This window comes from Vanellus vanellus (genome assembly GCF_965231255.1).
Source record: "Vanellus vanellus genome assembly, chromosome: 6".
Classification (NCBI taxonomy): Eukaryota; Metazoa; Chordata; class Aves; order Charadriiformes; family Charadriidae; genus Vanellus; species Vanellus vanellus.
In genome coordinates, this window is record NC_138911.1 from 55673301 (window position 1) to 55691332 (window position 18032).

At 44.1% G+C, this 18032-nt stretch overlaps 1 protein-coding gene across 1 annotated transcript in view; it reads right to left on the reverse strand.

The window, feature by feature from the left end:
* KCNH5 (potassium voltage-gated channel subfamily H member 5) overlaps positions 1–18032 on the reverse strand; it is a gene marked incomplete at its 3' end in the record, with an annotated part of 163395 nt that overhangs the window by 11066 nt on the left and 134297 nt on the right. The gene's annotated exons all lie outside the window — the stretch shown is intronic.

An 18032-nucleotide genomic window follows, 5' to 3' on the forward strand; every position in this document is an offset into this window, starting at 1 on the left:
GGAAAGGGATGCTGAAGAAGGGCACTGTGCACCTTTGCAAGCGGGGAACTTTGCTGTGGATTTTAAACAAGACTGGAATTGAAGCCGATCACTTTTTTTGCTGCTTTGCCTGCACTATTTTCTGTTTTCTTTGCTTTGACCAAACAGCAGATGCCTCAGCATGTTCCAGAACAGCCAGATTCAGACTTATTTTCCAACAATATAGAAGACCACAAAAGGCACCTTGCACATACAGACAAAGTTATTTTAAACAATAAACCAGCAAGGCTACTGTATTTATGAATTTATGGTATTTTTCAACCAGGGCCTATTGCTGGTTGGCCTAGTTTAGGGTCAGTGCGTTGCAGCCAGGAATATTGATTTGTGTGGCCTCAGAAGAGCCCGAACTGTGACCATGCTCCCAAGAGACACAGTCACTCCTACGGGGGCAATAAAATCCAGCTTCAGCCTCCTAATTCCTTTTCAGGACCCTAAATCCTACACTGAACTCAATACAAAGACTAAATTGGACTGGGGAGCTGAAATACTTTCTGAATCAAGGCCTAATTTGTTTACAACACAGAGACAGTTAAACATGGGGAAATTGAGCAGAGAGCAATTTTGGGATAACTGTTGCAGTGTAACTATTACTGAGTAGTGTCTCATGGGAAGTCTTGTTCCCTCTCACTGGTTAGGTTTATCCACTTAGGGATTTTAAACTCATGCCTTTCTTTACTCCATAACAACTCTTTCATGTAAACAAGTCTAGCCTGGGTTGGTCACTTGGTGGGTGAGCAAACTAAATAGTTCCTCCTGCTCTCTGCCTCTTTCTACCAATCTCTCCTTGCACATGTGCTCTCAGTGGAGAGTATTGGGCACTCCTCTCTCATTCCCCTTCCCCTTCTCCTCCTTCTCCTTCCTCTTCCCCTCCTTACCGGAGCAGTTTTCTGAGGGAACAAAGGGCAGGGGAGATATTTCTCCTACTTCTTTGCCTGGCACTGAAGCAGAGAGAAGAGCAAATTTCTAACACTCTTGCTGGACTTTCTTTCCTTTCATCTTGCAGATGTTTCTTGCTCTGTATAGGACAGAACTCCTGCAAGAAGGGAAGCTGAGGTTCTTAGAAGGACTGTGGTGGATTTCCAGACCCTTGGAAAGAGGAGCCCTTCAGAAGGATAAAAACCCAAGCTTGGTAGACCCAAGGCCTTCCACTGGATCTGGAGGAAATCCCCAGGAAAGATGGCATCCAACCACCACAACAAAACCATCCCATGACTATTAGGACTCACATTGACATAAATGGCTGATGACACATACCACCAAGTGGTTCACTTAGACTGTGTTGCCACCACCAATCCTGCCAGCACATGACCATTAGGAACCCCAGGCTTCAGGAGTTGAAAGGGAGCTTCCTATTGACTTCACATTGCAAAACAGTGCCCCTTCACGAGGACAGTTTCCAGATAGATCAGGCAGGTCTGGTCCTTGCAAACTTGTATCGGCCATTGAATCAATATCTCCTATTGGCATTGGCCTAATGAAATGTCAGTAAGCAGCACTGTCAATTGATTCAGGCTTTGCTGTGGTGCAGATGAGTTACAGTCTGTGCATTCTATTACAGATGATTAAAAAAAAAAGAAACTCCTCAAAGAAAGCAGCCTTCGCTTTGCCCAGTGCAGCATCTCCTCAGAGTGATATGCTTCTGAGCATAAACAGAGAAAGATAGTTCAAAGCCTCCAGATGACAGCGGGGTGGTTTGAGCTTGGGGCAGACTGCAGAAATGGTGCTCTCTGGGACGGGGAAAAGTGCCAAAAGACTTTTCAAGCTGCTCTTCAGCCTGATTCAACTTGGAACAGAAAATCAATCATCAATAATAATATGCAGTACTAATCTACCACTCTTCTTTCCCTGCATTGGAGAAAGCAGGATTCATGTTGCTGCCTCTTGCCAGATGCCAAAACCAGGGCACAGAGAGGTGATATATCACTTGCTCAGGGTCATTGAGCTGCTCAGGGGATAAATGAGGGATGGAACGAAGGTCTCCAGCCCAGAGCCTCCTTAGTAGAAAAGGCAAAAAGATTAAATATATACAGAGATATAATAAAAGAAAATAACATGATTAATATAATAATGGACTTTCTTTTCACTACTGTCCAGTCTGGGAAACGTAGACCTGGATTTCAAATAGTTGGGAGGGCTCAACTGTAATTGCAGTTAATTGCTAAAATTAAATGCAGACCAGGACAGCTTTACTGCTGTTCAGGCTTGTGTTGGAAGAGGGGTGGGGAGGTAGGCAGAACTATCTCTGGTTATTTGGCAAAAATTTTCAGAAGGTCTTATTTTATTCCAATGAAAACTGTGAAGAAACTAATTAGGGTTCTGGCCAGCCCTACTTGTGACAGACCCAGTATTCCTGCGTATCCCTAACACAAAGCCACACAGAACATGGGCCCAGAGGATTTGCAGAATTCGTGTTTTGTTCTCTGGGTTTTTTGCCTCTTATGGATTTCTGCCTGAAGACCAAATGGTCTCAATAAACGTCTAAAAGAGACTCTCCATTTACAAAGTAATACATCAGCAAAAGAATTGCAAATTGTTCCCAAAGTGAATTATTCTCTCCTCTCTACTTTAAGTGGAAATTTAAATTAATTGGAATCATTATGGTTTTTTCTTCCTTAAATATTACTGTACCAGACTGTAAAGTGCCTGAAATTTAATCTCAAGTCTACAGACCTGAAAAAGTGTTTTGCAACTGAAAGCTTGTTGATTTTTTCCAGCTATATCAACTGGTCTAGTGAAAGGTAACACCCCTGCTACCAGCCTTCCTTCTGACACTGAGGACATTCTACCTGACTTTCAGAAACACTGGGTTTATATGGAACGCGCCACCAGCTACTCTGTTTGTTCACTTCATAATTTTCAAGGTTTTGTTAATTTATTGAAAAGCTTTTGTAACAGGAGCTTCAATTAAAACAATGCACTTCCAGTGCCATGTGATGCACAACACCATCGGTTTTCTTTGTGATGAGTCGGAAATGAAGAAATAATTTTAAAGGGCAGAACATATGAACAACAGGCTCAAACAAAAGGGACCCTGGGCAGCCTCTGTACCTCGAAGAGCCAAGGCATCAAACCTCGTTGTATCTTTCCACATCACAAAACAAACAGGTAAAATGTGTTACACTCCCACTGTCAGACATTCCTCACCTGAACCAGGTCTCATAGTGGAGACTAATTTGGTGGGGAGCACCACTGACTCCGGATTCAAGCTAATTAAAAAATATGGTGGTATTCCTAAGTGGAGCAGATTTAGGCTGGTGGCTGGGCAGTCATTTGCTTGTTTCCCATCTGCTTCTAGATCCCAGTCACGGACCTGATCTTTCAAGTGCTTGTGGGGCTGAAAGTGAGGGCGTGTCTACGCCCCACCACAAAGAAGGGCAAAAGGACTCCTGTCGTAGCATAGCAGCATCCCCCTGCAGAAAGGCAGGATTAATTAGGCTCTGTTCAGATCTGCTCTAAGCTGGCTCTGCTGCTTTCAAGCCCAAAGCTCACAGTGCACCATGGTTCTGCTTTCAGCCAGCCAGCCATGCCAAAGTTACTTTGGAGTTACTTCTTTTCCTTCTTGACCCATAAATACAGCCTATTGCTATATTAGAGAAGACTGAACCTGCCTGGACCAAAGCCATGTAAGTGCTGCCGGAGCTCACTCCCTTTATACAGATCTTTTGGATGAAACCCAAGCTCAAATGACTGCAGGACGTATCCTCGTGCCTACCTTTCCCACGGGATACCCTGCAAACAAAGCCACAGCGATGCTGCAAGGGACAATAAGCTGGGGCAGTTCAGCAACTCACGTCTCCGCTTCTCAGCTCAGAGATGCCAGAACAAAACCCACTGGCACTGTGACTTGGCAGTTTTTTTAAACTGAAATCAAGACCCGGAAAAGATTAACATCTCTGGCAGATCATTCACTGACTGAAAGACAGGGACAGCCCACTGCATAATAGATGCGAAATAACTCAGTTAAGCCATTGGGAAATCCCGATTTAACAGGAAAATAGACCAAAAGGTTATTTAAACTTTTAATATCTACTTCGTTTAACTATAGAAAACTCTGTGAAATAACTTTAACAAGTATCCCTGGGATTCTTCAAGTGAAACATCTCACCAGCAATAGCTAAATTTTTCCCAGTTGAGAACTCTCAGTTGGCAGCGTGTGAGTAAGGAGCGCTGGCTGGTGAAACATACTGTAATTGCCTTTAATATGATCCCAGCCAGGGCTTCAGCGGGGAGGAACCCCTTGAGGAGAAGAAAAGACGCAAGACATAAGATGTGCTACTTTCACCTAAGCATCTCCCTTTAGCCAAAAGTGGTTGGTGTAGGGCTGATCCTAAGGGTGCTTTAGCTCAAGAGATTGAAGGAATTACAGTTTTTCAGAGGCATCCGTAACCCTCAGCAGAGCAGGGCCCTTCTATTTAAGGCATAATTGAATGAAAAATTTTTAGAGAGCAAAGACCCCATTTCAATGATGTTGCTAATGTTTCCTCGTACCTGAATCTGAACCAGTGAAGAGCTCTTCCTTTCTAGGGCAGAAAGGCAAGGAAAATCACCCACAGCCACAAGAGCATGGAGCAGTATTACCCACCAACTAATGAGCTTCCTACAACAGCATGGAAATACTGCATCAGCCATGTGAAACTTCAACACAAAGAGAAGTGTGCTGTTCCCTGAAGGTTACTTGTGCAGAAATGAAGGTGCTTGTGATAGTCGTATCAGAGCCTCTTGCAGGCAAAACCAGCAGGCTGCCTACGTGACAAACACCCAGGGAGGATGAATTGCTCTGCCTGTCCCCAAAGGGACCATTAGATGTTTTTTCTAACTTCAGAAGTGAATGAGGAACTCGGCAAGTGGTGACTGCAGAGCTTTCTATTTATTTCTGAAGGGGATCGGCAAGAGAAAGAGGCAGCACAAAAGAGTTAACTAGTGGGGGTATGGGGATGGGATAAACAGATGGTGTGGTGAAGAGCCATTTCCTTTCCATTTACATGCTGACTGCATTAAATCAATCCCTGGGCTTTCATGGCAATAAGCTAAGGCTCTGCTGGGGAGGATTTTAGTGATTTGGCTATATCCTAGTTGTGGGTATCATTCTATTGTGTCCCAGCATTTAGTCTATTCTCAGGGAAAAGGTCCTTCAATTTTTTTTCATGTGATTCTTAGTGATAATACCTATATCACAGCCATCACCTCTTTTCCAGATGTGGATCTCTCTATAAAGCCCATCAGCACTGTTTTATGTTCCTATCCATGTATTAAGGCACCGACACAGGATGTTCCTTAGGGGCCAAGCCTGCTGTTTTTGCAGCCTTAGCTTATCTCATTGCTCCAGACCCAAACAAATTAGTTTGTAATCCTCGGTATTGTATACTTTGGCAAATCTGGGTTTAAAAGTGATCAGAAATTACCTCCTTGTGTAAAACTGGAGTCAGTTCTATCGATTTGTCCCCTCTCCCTGCCTGGGGCTAGTAAGAAAACCCCGTATCTGCACAAATAACAGGTCTTTGCAATCAATAACATTGATGATTCCGTATTTCCCCATTTATGAGTATGTTGCACCCTGTTTACACACTGTTTGTATCTTTTCTACCACTCCCTGTGCACACATAATTAACAAAACACCAGCTGGTACAGGATAAACACTGCTGCAAGGATGCAGAGAGACACCAGACAGAAGAAGTGCATATCTCTACCTCTGGCCCTGCTACCTTTTCACGTCAGATGTTCTGTTCGCTTCCCAGTGGTCCTTTTGACCTCTGAGACTTTGGCTAAAGCATCCTCTCCGTTTTTTTCACTGCTTTCATTTTTTTTTTTTTTTCTGGTGTCTGACAAATCCAGCTAACCCTAAGCCTCCCACATGAGACACCAGTTCTTCAGTCACCTTTTCCCAGGAAGGCCTTGTCCAGGCACTTCTAGGAGGTTGACTCAAACAAGCACAAATACAGGCTGGATGGAAAATGGATGGAGAACAGCCCTGAGGAGAAGGACTTGGGGGTGGTGGTTGATGAGAAGCCATCATTGCCAACATGAGCTGGCAATGTGCGCTCACAGCCCAGAAAGCCAACAGCATCCTGGGCTGCATCAAAAGAAGTGTGGCCAGCAGGCCAAGGGAGGTGATTCTGCCCCTCTACTCCACTCTTGTGAGACCCCACCTGGAGTATTGCATCCAGCTCTGGGGCCCCCAACATAAGAAGGACATGGACCTTTTGGAGTGAGTCCAGAGGAGGCCTATGAAGATGATCAGAGGGCTGGAGCATCTCTCCTGTGAAAAAAAGGTTGAGAGAGTTGGGGTTTGTTCAGACTGGAGGAGGCTCAAGGGAGACCTTGCAGCAGCCTTCTAGTACCTAAAGGGGGCTACAGGAAAGATGAGGAGGGACTCTTTATCAGGGAGTATAGTGATAGGATGAGGTATAACACTTTTAAATTGAAAGAGGGTAAATTTAGATTAGATATTAAGAAGAAACTCTTTACCGTGAGGGGTGGGGAGACACTGGGACAGGTTGCCCAGAGAATTTGTGGATGCTGCATCCCTGGAAGTGTTCAAGGCCAGGTGGATAGGTTTTTGAGAAACCTAGTCCAGTAGATGGTGTCCCTGCCCCTGGCAGGGGGGTTGGAACTAGATGCTCTTTAAGATCCCTCGTGACCCAAACCATTCTATGATTCTATGACTCTTCTTAGTGGGGTCTGGCAACCACCTTAGATACTAGAGGATGCCTACAGATGTGCAACTGTGCCAGATCTTCCACCCATGGGGCAGGGCTGATCCATGGAGCAAAAGCGCCTGTCCACAAGGTGGCTAGCAAGGTTAAAGAAGGCTGTTGGGGATTTTGTAAGGTCAGTCTCTGTCCCAGCAGAGTCCTTATCTACCATTTTAGCAGCTATCTGACACGTTCGACTGAATTTGAACACAACTGGTCGGGAAGGAAGCTCTTCACAGGACACATTACTGATGGACCACAGGGCAAACAGTGCCTTGGTTCAAACTTTCTGACAAATACTTTAAGTTATGGCTGATGGTTCGTGCAGATCAGTCAGGCCTCTGGTATATTAATGCACAGCTGTGTTGAGCTTGTAAATTATTATTCACGTACTTTTGTAGAACTTCTTGAGGTTACTGGTTAAGTCCTTTAATAAATGGAAACAGGTACAATTAATAACACATGAAAAACAAGCACGATTCAGTCCATCCATTCACATTTCTACTGTAGCCTTCTTCACCAGGAGCACTAATACAGCCTGGGAGAAGGATGGGAGTCATTCAAAATTGAGCTGCTCTGAACTACCAACAACTGTTCCATTTGAAAATGGATTTGCCTTAGACACATGAGGGAGATGGAAATTCATTACAATGGCAGGCAAGACAAAGAAGGCAGAATCAGTGAAAATAGTGAGGCTAGACACAGAAATTAAGTGCTGAGATGCCAAGATGCTCTGATAAGGTCAGGGACACAGAGAAGGTAAACTGGATTTCTGTGCACTGAGGGGCAAGTGATGGGCATGAATGTAAAAGCAAAGCTAATCTTAATAAAGATTTTAGCTGACCGGGTTGCAATATCCTGCTTAGAAATGGCTGTTCTTGGCTGTTGTCATCTGCTGGTTGCTTAGGTCCCCATTTTCACAATTTTAAGGGAGTGCAAAGTGTTTTGGGCTCTCAGAAAAAGCCAAAGCTGGTTCGTGTGGTAACAGGAGTGCTGTCCACAATAAAAAACCAGAGGACAATGGACTGTTTCCAGATGGGGTGTGTGCTCACACAGCACGGAGAGGTATGTCCCCCTATTTAGATATTATTATTCCTATTTAGATAGGAAGCACTATACAAAATCTTTTTGACAGCTGAGACAGCTTTGTGGAGTGCTAATAAAGTAACCTAAAATTCACCTAAAAGTCCCAGGGGAGGTCCAAAAGTTCACGAGATCACTGACAGGTTAATTAATGGAGTTAAGAGAATCCGAGGCTTTTATAACTGCTTACACTATGCTCCTTTATTTAACACTAACTTACTGAAAACTATATTGTTTTTGCTATCTTTAGGAAGAGAAACAAATTAATACTAAGGGCTGTGAAAACTGAGAAGTACAAATATGAGGAAAGAACATGTATTAATAATATATATTCCTTCCTAAGCACATGGAAGATTTTTGCCTTTCAGCAAGTTGCTCAAAAGTGCAATAATAAGGGACTCAGCTTATTTCAGGTGCTTCCCAGAATCCCGACGTCCCTCCCGACAGCTATGCCCACCTCTGGCATATATGTAAATCAGCTACTCAAAAAATTGCTCTTCCAGACCTCCTTTGCATAGGACCTAAACTGAGGCAGCTTGCTAATCACAGCAACTGGCTGACAATTAAAAAAGGCACAGTCAATCAGCCATCACTAAGTTGGAAGTGACAGGCTGGGGTTTATTTTTAACTGAAACTAGTGGGATTCACACAAACTTCTCCACAAAGTTTCTCTTGCACTTTGTGTACAATTTAATACTTTCCTACACGCACTGTTTCTTCGCTGTAAAAGGCAGCCCAAAAAAAAAGCATTCGAAGTAAGGTAAATCTAGGATTTGCACGGCTGCAATGACTATCACATGCTGAATCAGTATGTTTGGGTATCACCGCATCTGGAAAGCGTGTGCTGCAAAACAATAGATGAGTGGATCTATACCTGCACAGAAAAGAAAGACCTTACGCAGGGAGTATTATTTAGCATTTTACAGGCTTATAGTATGCAACTGGTGAGGAGTCTTTTTGTGCAAGCCAAGGCAAAAACCTGTTCAGAGAGGGGGAGGTGAGGATAAAATCAGTGCTGTCTCCAATGCAACACAGCTGTGAAATTGCTACTGATCATTTCAAGATTGGACAAAACGGATCCCATTTTGAGCAGAGCCAGAAAACTCCCACTTGGAGGAATGCTAAAGCTCTGTCTGCTCCTTGGGAAGCCTATGGGAATCCATTTATATGATCCCAATGAACAGGCAGAAGTTCTCTTTCCCCAGCCATGGTTTTGGGTGCATTGCAAAAGGCATTCCCAGTCTTGCAGAAGTAAGGTTTGGGGAGAGAAAAGTCTGGTGTAAAAACTCATTTTTATACCTGCAAGTCATCCTGTGCTGTGTTACTAAACCGTGTGGCGTTCAGCTCCAGGAAACAACAGCGGAAGCAACCAGAGCACTTGGAATTAATCATCTCAGCTTTGTAACATTTCCCCCTTTTTTTACGGTTACTGCGTTGGAAAAATTGTAGATCTACATGGTAATTAGGCTCAGCAGCCCATACAAGAAGAAATCCATTTCTCTGGGCTAACTGTATGGAGCGGTGCGAGATGACAGAAGAGACCTCCTTCTCCACTTTCTTTGCAAATCCTACCTGCTAGGACGCGGGTGGCCTTAGCATGAGGCACAGTTCTATGTAACGGAGGTGGCCCACAAGCAGAGAACCTCCTTCAGCAGCGGCAGCTCCTGGGTACATTCATGTCATCACAAAATAAACTGACTACTCTCAGACGTAACACAAACGCATCTGTCATACTCCCATGGCTTATTGGGCACCAGAGGAATCACACAAAGCTATGGGGAGACCGCCTTTGTTAGGACACCTGCCCAAAAGAGAGCCTGCCACCGAGCTAAGCCTGGCAAAGTAAGAGCCCATGAGGGAAGCTCAGGGACAGGGATGGTGATCTGCCCGGGTCTGCTGCTGGCTGAGCTGCCAGTGCTCATGTTCATCACATCGAAACACAGGGGTGGGTGATGAGAAAAACCTTCTTAACTGGCAGTCAAAAATTAAATGGCGATGTTGCTTCCCATTGCACCGTGCGCATTCCCTTCCCTTCCTTTCCCTTCCCTAGCAGCTGGAAGAAAATAAAACCATCAATTCTAATTGATGAGGGGAGGTGAACACAAAACATTTGTTTTTTAATATTTACAAGATTAAAAATAGTAAACCTTTGGTTTATTTTATCATCATCATTCAAGTCCTGTGCAAGCAACACTGCCCTGAATCGATATTAGCAGACGGCCTGCAGAAGGTTTTCTGAGTCAACTAAGGGAAGCCTTTTAATTATGACAGCTTTCTAAACATGAAAATGGTATTAATTCACAGAAAGCACAACAGCAAATCATTGTCAATCTGGATCTTCACTCTAACATAGCCAGTTTACACTTCTGTTTTCCTATGGGCGCTGACTATCCCTGACATTTTCTGTTTAATGATCTTTCCACACACAAATAAATCACTCAGTTTGCATTGCCGGCTTGAAGAAGAGATGCTCATACCTTTCACCGGGCTAAATCGGCAAGAGTGCCTTTTATAACAGCTGCCGAGTCCCTGCATGCAGAAAGCAGCGCATCAGCACACATAATTTTTTCTGCAGCCGTACCATACTGTTCAAAGATCCTCGAATGAAAAGTATGTTAAATTGCCTTGCATTTCTCAACAAAAACCAACAGTAAAATAATGGCCTGACAAACAAGATCAAATGTCCTTTTGATTTAGATTTAGGCAGAGAAGCTACATGTCCAGGAAAAGATAAGTATACCTCTGCAATGCCAGAGGATTATCAGAATTGGGCTCGGTCCTACTTTTAACAGAGCTGGTGGTGCTTTGCCTCTCGCTCCTACAGAAGGATGGCCAGGATGTCTGAGGAAGGCACTTAATTTAGAGATTATATTCAGAATAGAATAGGGTCCCGCTGGTACCCTGTGGGATTAATGTGGCTTTGAAATACTACTAAAGATGATAGTGGGTTGGCTAATCTCTGCATCTGTCTGCAGTCTAAAGGCAAAATATATTAATTCAGACTGCCACAAATCCATACTACCCCAGGCCTCCCAAAGACCCCGGGGGACACACAGAGCCCTGTTTTTCAGGTAAGAATTTAAACACTCACTAAGATACCCAAGTCCTTGAGGTGGTGAAGAGAGGAGAGGAGAGGAGAGGAAAGGAGAGAAGAGGAGAGGAGAGGAGAGGAGAGGAGAGGAGAGGAGAGGAGAGGAGAGGAGAGGAGAGGAGAGGAGAGGAGAGGAGAGGAGAGGAGAGGAGAGGAGAGGATATTTTCAGTTGGAAGCGACCTACCGTGATCATCTAGTCCAACTGCCTGACCAATTCAGGGCTGACTGAAAGTTAAAACATTATTACAGGCATTATCCAAATGCCTCTTGACCACTGACAGGCTTGGGGCATCAACAACCTTTCTAAGAAGCCTGTTCCAGTGTTTGACCACTCTCTCAGTAAAGAAATGCTTCCCAATGTCCAGTCTAAACCTCTCCTGAACCATTCCTACATGCCCTATCACTGGATACCAGGGAGAAGAGATCAGCTCCTCCCTCTCCACTTCCCCTCCTCATGAAGCTGGAGAGAGGTCACCCCTCAGCCTCCTTTTCTCCAAACTAGGCAAACCCAAAGTCCTTAGCTGCTCCTCACAGGACATTCCTTCCAGCCCTTTCACCAGCTTTGTTGCTCTCCTCTGGATGCATTCAAGAGATTTCAGGTTTATCATCCACTTCTGCACCTGTCCGTGAACAGAGTCACAGCCAAGGGAACACAGCGTGCTTGTCAAAGGAGAGGAAACCACTGTGTCTCCAGGGAGGGGTTCAGAGGTGCAATTGCTCCCATATCCCCAATTTCCCACAGTCCGTATGACCCAAAGGGTGCCCAAAAGGAAAAGACCACCATATGGGAGATGATGAAGTGGCAAAAAGGAGAGGGAAGGGAGTGAGGTATGCAGAAAATAGCCAGGTTCAGAGCTACCAAAAAAAAAAAAAAAAGGTGAGAAAGCAAACCCATCAACAGCTTTTACAGCAATTGCTCTGCTCAGAGAGCTGTCCCATCCCATGTGGCAGAGAGGCACAGAGAGGTGAAGTCAATGCTGCTGCAGCTTTCTCTGAATTTTTATGCTCCTCTTCTACCTAGCAAAGTCATGCACGGTCCTCCAAGGACTAACTTCCTTGCTTTGACTGCCTCAAACTCAAAAATCCCCATGCCCCTGAAGGGGAGCAAAGACACAAGGTATTGCTCAGGGGAGCAGGAGGTGGGAGGGAAGAGCTGCAGAAAAAAACTCTAGCCTCAGATCTGTAATCCGCACTCAGAAGGAATCGCATGGGTCTCTTGATGGCAGAAGGTGTAGCATGGACTGTGCTGGGCTGTCTGTAACCACACAGCTACAAATACATGAGGAATTTCTCCATTCCTCACATGCGTTTGGCCCAGACCCATTAGAAGTTTCTCAAGAAATTCCCAGCCATGGACCAGCCAGTGACCACTGTCAATTGGCAGTTTGGATGAGGCCATGTTGTTTGAATGTTTGAAGTGGGCTCTTCTGTCCCATGCACATTCAATATACAAGTCTCGACACCATCAGAGGTGGTACTAGGTCTAAATTGGTGAAAAATTCCTTTAGGAAATATTGCAATAGAATATCAACATATCTGGAGATAGCCGTGAAGGCAATGAAGCCAAACAATAAAAATTAATACAAAATTTGTCTTAAGTGAAAGCTTCCTCAAGCGTAACAGAGGCTGCCCAGTCTGCTAAGGTGTGAACAAAATAAAACCATATTGATTTTTGAGGGTATAACTTATTTGCTCTGTAATCATGCTAAACCATCGCTACAGCTAAACTATAGCTATAGGACTGCATTTTCTGGGACAACATGTTCATATAAAAGAAGAAAAAACAGATAACTAAAGACCAGAGAGGAATAGGATGGGGCAGAAGCATCTTGAGACAAGGTAAAACAACCTTTGCCTTCTCTTATGGAGATGGAGAAAGGAATTTGGTGAAATTAAAGCACGGCTAGTCTGTGAGCTCTACAATGGGAGCATGAAGAGGTAAATTCCCCCCTTATGCCCAAACTGAGCTGGCCTTATTGCTTCAGAAAAAAAACAAAAAAACCAAAAAAGACACCCCCCCCCCCAAAAAAAAAAAAAAGGGAATGAGGTGCATTACTCTTGTTGGAGTTACACATAATGACATAACATAATGTCACTCTGTGTTTTGCCCTGGAGAAGTGAAGTGGGGTGTCACCGTGCCTGGCTGGGGAACCCCTCTGTGTCCCCTTGCCTTGGCCAGGGGCAGCAAGCAGCAGGATGTATTAGCCTGTAGAAGCTTTGAGTCCTCAAAAAGATAAAGGCAGGGAAAGGAAACACGCCATACATGTTGCCATCAAGAAGTTGATCAAATTAATTTTCAATAGAATTAAGCAAGCCATTGAGTTACAAACAAACTCTGAGTTAAGTCACGCCAAAAGCCTGCTGGTCATATTAGCCATAATAGAAATCGATCCGTTGGATCTGCCTTTCCATAGGCTTGATCCTGCACTTCCTTGGGACCCTTGCCACTGGCTCAATCCAGCAGGGGAACAAGCTGCACATGCAAAAGAAAAGTATCAAGAGTGAGCCGTGGATGAGGACTGAGTAGCAGCCTGGGGGTGGGCACACTCCCTATCAGAGGACAGGCAGGAGTCCAGGACCTCACTGAAGCCTCCACCAGCTGATCTACACTATTAGTCACAGCAGCTCCCTAAGCAGCATGTTTTTCTCCGCTGCTTCTCTTCATTTATAATGATGGAAAAACTTGTTTTTCCCAGGTAGGTTTTGCTATCATCTCTGTCCCACATGGAGAAAGCTCCCAACAACGGAGCGAAAAAAGGTGAAAATGAATGATGGACCTGACAGTGCAGAGGGACCACTGGGCAGAAGATGTGCTCAGCACAGCCCGCTCCAGCCACCCCACAGATTTCTGTTTGTCAGCTACCCAAGGATGATGCTCTGATCCTTTCCTGTGTGAGCAAGTCACTCCCCACAACTGATCAGGATTGAGCGCGAGCACCAGCTGGCAAACAGCTCTGAATTAAGCTGCCGTAATTGTGAATGGCTTTCAGAGCTTAAAACCTGTGAAAGTCCTCAGGTTCACCAGAACACTTGCAACCTTCAGGAGCAAGGGCCAATACGCAGAGCAATGTTTTCTGCCTCTGACATTGCTTCTGCATCAGGACACTCGCTAATCTAGCATGCCATCTGGAGAGTCTTAAAAATGAAAAAGAAGGGGGATCCTGACTGAACCTCGGTACAATCTTCACTTTTAGGAGACAGGAACGCAGAATTCAAATTAAAATAAAGCTTTTCAAAAAACTATGTGACACAGAAATGACAAGCGATTCAGTCAAGAAACAACATGTGATTCATTAAAACCTCAAGCAAAACCAGAAAGCCAATTTAAAAAGAAATTATTCTAATCTGAAATAGAAAGAAAAACAGGACGTGTGTTAAGACAGTCTGATAGCCTCACCCGCTAAAAAGCCTCAGAGATTCACACTGTGCTGAAAGAATTAGATAACATCAGTCGCTCACAGTGTTGTCCCTGGCTTTAAGAGCATTACAGGGAAAAGAAACAAGCCTCTCTGGATGGTATTTCACTGCCTTTAAGCACTCCTTTCTTCTCACACGTCCTCGGCTCACTCTCCAGCACACCTCCCAGGAGTAAATGCACCAGAGGTCCTATACGGACAATCGTCCTCTTCCCTGACTGCCCCTGACTCAGTTCTTTAACACAGCTCATTTTGCTCATGGTAGAAAACAGCAGTATGCGACAGTGCACCTTAAAAGCTGCGGGGGAGATCTTCGCTTTACTGAAGCACAGGAGAATTTTAGCTGTGATTTCAGGAGGGCCAAAATTTCAGTTTGATTTTTTTCTTGCACTTGCATAAGACTGTGTTGGTCTAGCAGTTAGCTGGAGATGGTGCCTTAGCTGGTGCAAATAGAAGCAATGATGAGAAAAGGAAAACAAAGCTGTAGAAATATTTCAGCCGAACACTTGTTTTCTGCGGGAACATATTTGGTAGCTTGATGTGGGCCTTCCTTCCTGAATTTCGACCATCAATAAAATGTACATATATTTGTACAGGTTTGAGCATCCTAGAAACCTGTCTTGGCTCCCCTCCTCAGGCCAAGCTCCGTGGCTTAAAATGCAGAGAGGCCCTCCTCCAGCTGTGCGAAATCTTGAAAGGCACTTAATGAATTAGACATTATTAATATTCTCTTCCAACATCAGAAGGCAGTAATTAACTCTTTGAAGACTCATGCTAAACACTGCTTTATAACTTTCAGCCTTCAGAGGCGGCTATGTAATCTCATTGTGATTTTAAAGAATATCTTTCCAGATTAATTATTTTTCCCTGTTTGGAAAAAAAGTTCAAAGTCCTGGTTCTGCCTTGGAGTGTGCATTAGTGATGTTAGATGTGCCATAAAGATTTCAGAGCACGAAACGTGATACGCCGCAATACTTTGCAATTACGAATTAAAAGTCACCTCGCCACGCTGGGCAGGAGAGATGACTGCAGGTTGAAAAGCTAGCAGGCACGCTCACTCTATGGGCTTATAAATGCAGCGTGATGGCTCAGCTACCTAACACACAAAAAAGAAAACAAAAATCCGGAGTTGGTAATAGCACGCTGAGCAGATGCCTTAAGTAGGTCATTCAACATGCCAGGGCTCTAAATGTTATTTGGGAGTGAGAAAACATTATTTTCCCTCTTCGGCATGACTTTCTCTTCCCTGTCATGTGGAACTAACCTTTTGTGCTCAGTACTATTATTAATTTATTAGCCTTTTGAACATCTAAATTGTTTTGCAGTCTAAGTGCTTGTTGAGGGACAAAGCACAAACACGTGTGTGTGTGTGTGCATCCACATACATGTATGCGTATTTCAAGGAGCAGACCTGATGAGAGAACAATTCTGTCTATATGTTTTTGACAGTGAGAGCATCCATTTTCTTGAGCTCAGAACCGCAAGGAGTGAATTTTTGTTATAATTAAATGTCAAACCTTACGAGTGATGACTACATAGAAAAAGTGCCAAGTATCTTTCTATTGAAATCAATTAAAGGAGACAATGATTTTCTTTCCATTTAGATTACATGACTCCAGCACAAACTGCCGCAGTACAGTGCAGCTCTGTCAGCCCCGTCTCATTGCCTGAACAACTGCCTTCTGTTCCCCCAGTGAAACTGTCCTGGATGGCACTGCTTCTCCTAAGAGATGAACTCGCCGTCACACACTTCTGTGCCCAACAGGGAATCACGTATACTTTCAGCAGATACGAGGTTTGAAACAATCCCCTGAATAACTTTACGTAACAGGATTGTGCCCCTGGTGTTGAAAGTGGCTTGATCTATTTTGTGCCTAGGAACAATACGCAGAATTTCTGCAAAGCAGGCTCCGGCTCAGCACATCTTACTGCAATACTAGAAGTAAGACTTTTCCCAAAATAGTTCTTGAATAAAACTGTAGGAGACACCATAGGTGGAGTTCATCTGTTGTACCCTAGGTATTTAAAAGTTAGTGATCAAGGACTCTCTCAAAAGCCAACAGAAAGAGGATGATTTTCCAATCCCAGAGTGGGCACTGAAGAGGGGCCAGATGATTGCCTTCAGGAGGAACAATTCCTCATGGGTATAAAGGTGACTGGTGACTAGCTTGGACGTCATCATGCAGCTTTTGGTGAAATGAACTCCACCCTGCATGTACCACATTGACATGACCTTCCTTTGACTCTCCATCCACTCTCACGTAACGGAGAGTGGATGGAGAGTCAAAGGAAGGAACCCAACCAACACTTCCTTTCCTTCTGCAAAATCTAACATTTCTTTAGAAGTGCTGCTCCTTCTTGCTCTGAGTCACTGCCACTATGGCAAAGTCCATGTACCTAACGCTGAGCTATACAGCAGATGTACTGGGGACCTGAGCTCCACAGGTGTTTCCACCTGGGCGACTCCCTGTGGCAGAGCCCTGCAGGGGAATCAATTTTCCTTTAAAAAGGTGCGTGGGAGAGAAAAACATCCACGAGAACCCAGCCAGGAGGCTATTCCCCATATACATCCCTGGACTACAGACCTGAACTCCAGCGCATTGCCCTGTCAGGAAAAGATCTGTATGTGTTTTTGCTGTACACAAACTGGTCACGGCTAATGGGGGAAGGGGAGTCCCAGGAAGCTTGCTGAAGTGCCAGGTTCAGAGCTTTAAGCAGGAAAGAATACATTTTGGCACAATGTATGTGGCATTATCTTGTCCCATGAAATCACCATCAGCAACGCCTGAGCAGAATTGTCATTGAGGGACCGTAGGTGGTGGCATGTCACAGGTAGGTGAGATGGCAAGGGGAGGATGCTGAAGTCAAGGCTTGGAGGACATTTTATCAACAGAGAAGCGATAAGCTAGAAACTCCAAACCAGCTTTCAAGCCCTAAAGACCTTCTTCAGGTGTGAAGCAGAGTTAACAAGCTTCAAGTCAGAGGTAAGCTGACAAGCTGGAACCAAACCTGATTACAATTCAGCTCTTTCAGGCTCCAGCACAGAGAGAGGGGGACTGTAATGCCATCGCACCTGCTTTTTGCCATGGGTATCCCATGCCATACTTGGTATATTAACAAGCACAAGGAAGGCACTAAAAATTAACTCCTTTGAAAGACGCATTAGTAAAATGCTCCAGTGGCTAGAGAGAAACTAGACTCAGAAAAGCAAAATTCTAGCTGTGTTGAACTCCTGTTACTATAGAGGCTGAAATTGTCTTGTGAAATACTGCGATAGCTTCGGCACATTATCAGGTGAGATACCCCAGGTACAGCTGCAGAAAAATGTGTCTCAGCAGCTAGAGGATCACAGTTAATGCTCAATAATCTATAAATCATTGTTATGAGATTTCTCTATGCAAATGAAATTTATATAACCCTCATCAATCTTAAAAAAAAAATCATAAGATTAAATTTTGCAGCCGCAATGCGAATTAAAGAATCCCTTAACCTGTTTTCAAGATACGTCCTTATAGCTAATTAATTTTGAGATGCAGTATTCTTTGAAAGGACTAATGGATAGTGAGCGCTGCTGATTGATTATAAAACGAGCAGGAGGGTTTAAGAAGTGAGCTGTGAATGTAAAATTGCTACCAAGCTTTATTAACCTTGCCATATTAAAATTCTAAACTATGCAAGTGAGAGAAGCAGGTATTAATACAATACCTTTG